Genomic DNA, 6,916 nt, shown 5'->3' with positions numbered 1-6,916 from the left:
TTCTCCTGGTTCTGCTCCTCTCGCTCTGCATCACTTCCTGGAGGTTGTTCCAGTCTCCATGGAACTTCTCCACTTTATTATTCCTTTTAGCACAATAGTATTCCATCACCAACATATACCACAGTTTGTTCAGCCATTCCCCAATTGATGGGCATCCCCTCGTTTTCCAGTTTTTGGCCACCACAAAGAGCGCAGCTATGAATATTTTTGTACAAGTCTTTTTGTCCATTATCTCTTTGGGGTACAGACCCAGCAGTGCTATGGCTGGGTCAAAGGGTAGATATTCTTTTGTCGCCCTTTGGGCATAGTTCCAAATTGCCCTCCAGAATGGTTGGATCAGTTCACAACTCCACCAGCAATGAATTAATGTCCCTACTTTGCCACATCCCCTCCAGCATTCATTACTTTCCTTTGCTGTTATGTTAGCCAATCTGCTAGGTGTGAGGTGATACCTCAGAGTTGTTTTGATTTACATCTCTCTGATTATAAGAGATTTAGAACACTTCTTCATGTGCTTGTTAATAGTTTTGATTTCTTTGGCTGAGAACTGCCTGTTCATGTCCCTTGCCCATTTATCAATTGGAGAATGGTTTGATTTTTTGTACAATTGATTTAGCTCTTTATAAATATGAGTAATTAAACCTTTGTCAGAGGTTTCTATGAAGATTTTTTCCTAATTTGTTGTTTCCCTTCTGATTTTAGTTACATTGGTTTTGTTTGTACAAAAGCTTTTTAGTTTGATGTAGTCAAAATTATTTATTTTACATTTTGTGATTCTTTCTATATCTTGCTTGGTTTTAAAGCCTTTCCCCTCCCAAAGGTCTGACATGTATACTATTCTGTGTTTACCCAATTTACTTATGGTTTCCTTCTTTATGTTTAAGTCACTCACCCATTTTGAATTTATCTTGGTGTAGGGTGTGAGGTGTTGATCTATTCCTAGTCTCTCCCACACTGTCTTCCAATTTTCCCAACAGTTTTTATCGAATAGTGGATTTTTGTCCCAAAAGCTGGGATCTTTGGGTTTATCGTATACTGTCTTGCTGAGGTCGCTTTCCCCCAGTCTATTCCACTGATCTTCCTTTCTGTTTCTTAGCCAGTACCAAATTGTTTTGATGACTGCTGCTTTGTAATATAGTTTTAGGTCAGGGACTGCAAGGCCCCCATCATATGTGTTTTTTTTTTCATTATTTCCCTGGATATCCTTGATCTTTTGTTCTTCCAAATGAACTTTGTTATGATTTTTTCTAAATCAGTGAAGAAGTATTTTGGTAGTTCAATGGGAATGGCACTAAATAGATAAATAAGTTTGGGTAGGATGGTCATTTTTATTATATTGGCTCGTCCTATCCATGAGCAGTTAATGTTTTTCCATTTGCTCAAGTCTAGTTTTAGTTGTGTGGCGAGTGTTTTGTAGTTGTGTTCATATAGTTCCTGTGTTTGTCTTGGGAGGTAGATTCCTAGGTATTTTATTTTATCTAAGGTGATTTTGAATGGGATTTCTCTTTCTAGTTCTTGCTGCTGAGCTGTGTTGGAGATATATAGAAAAGCTGATGATTTATGTGGGTTTATTTTGTATCCTGCAACTTTGCTAAAGTTGTTGATTATTTCAATTAGCTTTTTGGTTGAATCTCTAGGATTCTTTAAGTAGACCATCATGTCATCCGCAAAGAGTGATAACTTGGTCTCCTCCTTGCCTATTTTGATGCCTTCAATTCCTTTATCTTCTCTAATTGCTACTGCTAGTGTTTCTAGTACAATGTCAAATAGTAGAGGTGATAATGGACATCCTTGTTTCACTCCTGATCTTATTGGGAATGCATCTAGTTTATCCCCATTGCAGATGATATTAGCTATTGGTTTTAGATATATACTGTTTATTATTTTTAGGAATGACCCTTCTATTCCTATGCTTTCTAGTGTTTTTAATAGGAATGGGTGTTGTATTTTATCAAAGGCTTTTTCTGCATCTATTGAGATAATCATGTGGTTCTTGCTAGTTTGCTTGTTGATGTGGTCAATTATGTGGATGGTTTTCCTAATGTTGAACCAGCCCTGCATCCCTGGTATGAATCCTACTTGATCATGGTGAATGATCCTTCTGATCACTTGCTGGAGTCTTTTTGCTAGTATCCTATTTAAGATTTTTGCATCTATATTCATTAGGGAGATTGGCCTATAGTTTTCTTTCTCTGTTTTTGACCTGCCTGGTTTTGGAATCAGTACCATGTTTGTGTCGTAAAAGGAGTTTGGTAGAACTCCCTCTTTGCTTATTATGTCAAATAGTTTGTATAGTATTGGGATTAACTGTTCTCTGAATGTTTGATAGAATTCACAGGTGAATCCATCAGGCCCTGGGGATTTTTTCTTAGGAAGTTCTTTGATGGCTTGTTGGATTTCAATTTCTGATATGGGATTATTTAAGAATTCTATTTCCTCTTCTGTTACTCTAGGCAGTTTGTATTTTTGTATATATTCATCCATTTCTCCTAAATTGGTGTATTTATTGCCATATAATTGGGCAAAGTAATTTCTAATGATTGCCTTAATTTCATCTTCATCGGAGGTGCTGTCCCCCTTTTCATCTTTAATGCTGTGAATTTGCTTTTCTTCCTTCCTTTTTTTAATTAGATTGACCAGTACTTTGTCTATTTTGTTTGTTTTTTCAAAGTACCAGCTTCTTGTCTTATTTATTAAATCAATAGTTCTATCACTTTTGATTTTATTAATTTCTCCTTTAATTTTTAGGATTTCTAGTTTGGTTTTCTGCTGGGGGGTTTTAATTTGATCACTTTCGAGTTTTTTCATTTGCATTTCCAATTGATTGATCTCTGCTCTCCCTTGTTTGTTAATATAAGCATTCAGGGATATGAATTTACCTCTGATTACCTCTTTGGCTGCATCCCAAAAGGTTTGAAAGGATGTTTTGCCATTGTCATTTTCCTCGATGAAATTATTGTTTCTATGATTTCTTTTTTAACTAAATGGTTTTGGAGTATCATATTGTTTAATTTCCAATTGGTTTTAGATTTGGTTTTCCATGTACCATTATTACTAATCATTATTTTTATTGCCTTGTGATCTGAGAAGGCTGCATTCATTATTTCTGCTTTTTTGCATTTGTGTGCTATGTTTCTGTGACCTAATGTATGGTCAATTTTTGTGAATGTGCCATGTGGTGCTGAGAAGAAGGTGTATTCCTTTTTATCCCTATTTATTTTTCTCCATATGTCTATTAATTCTAATTTTTCTAAGATTTCATTCACTTCTTTTACCTCTTTCTTATTTATTTTTTGATTTGATTTATCTAAATTTGATAATGGTTGGTTTAAGTCTCCCACTAATATGGTTTTATTGTCTATTTCTTCCTTCAATTCTCCTAGTTTCTCCATTAGAAATTTGGGTGCTATATTATTTGGTGCATACATGTTGATTAATGATATTTCCTCATTGTCTAGAGTCCCTTTTAACAAAATATAATTACCTTCCCTATCCCTTTTGATCAGGTCTATTTTCGCTTTGGCTTTAAAAGATATCATGATTACCACTCCTGCCTTCTTTCTATCAGTTGAGGCCCAGAAGGTCTTACTCCATCCTTTAATTCTGACCTTGTGGGTGTCAACCCGCCTCATGTGTGTTTCTGGAAGACAACATATGGTAGGGTTTTGGATTCTAATCCATTCTGCTATTCGTCTACGTTTTATGGGTGAGTTCATCCCATTCATGTTCAAAGTTATGATTGTCATTTGTGGACTCCCTGGCATTTTGATAGCCTTCCCTAATTCTAACCTTTTCTTCCTCGGCACCTTTTAGTCCAGTGATTTACTTTGAATCAGTTCCCCTTGTCCCCTCCCTTGATGTTTCCCTTTTTAGTTCCTCCCTTTTTTTCTCTCCCCCTCCCCCCTCTCTTTCCCTCCCTTTTTGTTCTCCCTCTCCCCCTCCCCCCCCTTGGTTTTCCCTTCTCCCTACCCTTGTTGGGTAAGATAGAATTCAAGATCCCAATGGATCTGGATGTTTTTCCCTCTCAGAGTTGATTTCCCTGAGATTGAGGTTTAAGTAAAAAAAAAAAAACTCCCCTCTCTTCCTCTCCTTCTTATAGGAGTTTTCTTCCCCTCCCCTTCCCATGTGAATCTTTGTGTGAGAACGATTATTCTATTTGGTCTTTCTTTACCCCCTATTTATACATTACATTTTCCCCACATATTAGTATACATAGATTGATATAAATGTAGTCCTTATAGAAGAGAGTTTGAGTAAAAGAAGAAGATAACATTTTCCCCCTTTCCTTAATATTTACCTTTTCAGGTATTCCTTGCTCTTTGATTTTCGGTATCAAACTTTCCACAGAGCTCTGGTCTTTTCTTTGCAAAAAGTTGGAAGTCTTCTATTTTGTTGAATGCCCATACTTTCCCTTGGAAGTATATAGTCAGTTTTGCTGGGTAGCTGATTCTTGGTTGGAGACCCAGCTCTCTTGCCTTTCTGAAGATCATGTTCCATGCCTTACGATCATTCAGAGTAGAACTTGCAAGGTCTTGTGTGACCCTGATTGGCATTCCTTTATATCTAAATTGTCTTTTTCTGGCTTCCTGTAGGATTTTTTCTTTTGTTTGATAGCTTTGGAATTTGGCAATTACATTCCTGGGAGTTGTCTTTTGGGGGTTTAGTGTAGAAAGTGTTCTGTGAGCTCTGTCAGTGGCTGTATTGCCCCCTTGTTCTAGAATCTCTGGGCAATTTTCTTTGATTATATCTTGTATCACCATGTCCAGTTTGGTGTTTATTTCTGGCTTTTCTGGGAGTCCAATTATTCTTAAATTATCTCTTCTCCCTCTATTTTCTAGATCTGTCATCTTGTCGGTGAGATATTTTATGTTCTCTTCTAATTTCTTGGTATTTTGGCTTTGCTTTATTAATTCTTGCTCTTTTACATGATCGTTGTCTTCCAGCTACCTGATTCTGGCCTTTAAAGCCTGGTTTTCCTTTTCAGTTTCATCATACTGGTTTTGTAGATGCATGAATTTCTTTTGCATTATTTCCAACTTTTCCTCCCAGAAGGCTTCCATCTTTTTGGTCATTTCTGATTCAAATTCTTCATAGGTTTGTGGAGAGTTTCCATTTCCTTTGGAAGGTTTTGGAGCATTTTCTTGTATATCATCTTCTATCTGCTCTGTATTTTGTATTTTGGCTCCACAGAATGTGTCCAAAGTCGCCCCTTTCTTCTTATTTTTCTTGGGAATTTGGGGCTTCTGTGCTTCTGTGGAGTTTGCCATCTCTGAATGTGGAGGATTAGCTTTTCTTATCTCTGTCTGGTGTTCAGAGGCTTTAGTCCTGGGCAGATTGTCGATTCTATGAGCTTTCCCTGGGTTAAACTGAATATGCCTCACTGGAACTGGAATGGAAGGGTTGGACCAGGAGGCCACACTCTCCCCCAGCTCTCTGGGTCGGGTTGCTTTCCGGAAGTTGCCTTCAGAATAGCTGGCCGTGAGGCTGTTTCGTCGGCCTGCGGCGGGGATGGGCTGCGGCTTCCTGGAGCTCCGAGGGCAGTGACTTTCACTGGGACTCGGATAGAAGGCCCTGAGGGTTGTTGTTCCGAGGACCCTGCTCTCTGAGCCGGGCCGGGCTGCGGCTTCCCGGAGCCTTGGACTCTGCGCTCCTACCCCTTAGGTCCGAGTGGTCTCGGGTTCTGGCTTTTGAGGGGGGCCGTACCTTTTGATCCGGGTCCAGGTCCAGGAGGAGGGTTCCCAGGGTCTATGCTGTTGATCGTTTTGAATTTCGGCGCCTTAGGAGCTTATAGTTTGAGATCGGTCGGGAAGCGTTTTCTGGAGATCTGAACTTTAGCTTTCTCTAAGCCGCCATCTTAACCGGAAGTCCCTGTTAGTTTGGTTATTGATATGGTCAATTATGTAAATGGTTTTCCTAATGTTAAACCATTCTTGCATTCCTGGTATAAATACTACCTGATCATAGTGAATAATCCTCGTGATCACTTACTGGAGTCTCTTTGCAAGTATTTTATTTAAGAGTTTTTCATCTATGTTCATTAAGGAAATTGGTCTGTAGTTTTCTTTCTCTGTTTTTGGTCTGTCTGGCTTTGGAATCAGTATCTTATTTCCATCATAAAAACAATTTGGTAAGAATCCTTCTTTCCTTATTTTGTCAAATAGTTTGTGTAGTATTGGGATGAGTTGTTCTTTAAATGTTTGATAGAAATCACTTATAACTCCATCAGACCCTGGGGATTTTTTCCTTAAAGAGTTGTTTGATGGCTTGTTCAATTTCTTTTTGTGAGATTGGATTATTTAAGTATTCTTCATTATAGGTGAGATCACTCTTTTAATTTTTGATATTGTAAATTTGATTCTCTTCTTCCTTTTCTTATTAGATTTACCAGTAGTTTATTTTATTTGTTTTTTCAAAGTACCAGCTCCTAGTTCAATAGTTCTTTTACTTTCTATTTAAATTTTCTTTTATTAATTTCTTCTTTAATTTTTAGGATTTCCAATTTAGTTTTTATCTACGGATTTTTAATTTGTTCTCTTTCTGAACTTTTTAGCTGAAATCCCAATTCATTGATCTCTCCCTATTTTGTTGATATAGGCACTCAGAGATAAAAAAAAAATTCCCTTGAGTACTGTTTTTTCTATTTCCCATAGATGATTTTGATATATTGGCTCTTCATTGTCATCATTCTCTTCAATGAAGTCAATAATTGTTTCTATGATCAGCTTTTTGACCTACCAGTTTTGAAGAATTAGATTATTTAGTTTAGAATTAATAATAAATTTGACTCTCCATGGACCGTTATTAATCATAATTTTTTATCAAATTATGATCCAAAATAGTTGCATTTATTTTTCTGCATTTGTTTGCAATGTTTCTATACCCTAGTACATGGTCAGTCTTTGTATATGTACCATGT

Source organism: Monodelphis domestica, chromosome 1 (assembly GCF_027887165.1).
Source record: "Monodelphis domestica isolate mMonDom1 chromosome 1, mMonDom1.pri, whole genome shotgun sequence".
In the NCBI taxonomy this organism is placed as follows: Eukaryota; Metazoa; Chordata; class Mammalia; order Didelphimorphia; family Didelphidae; genus Monodelphis; species Monodelphis domestica.
This window is presented reverse-complemented; position numbering follows the sequence as displayed.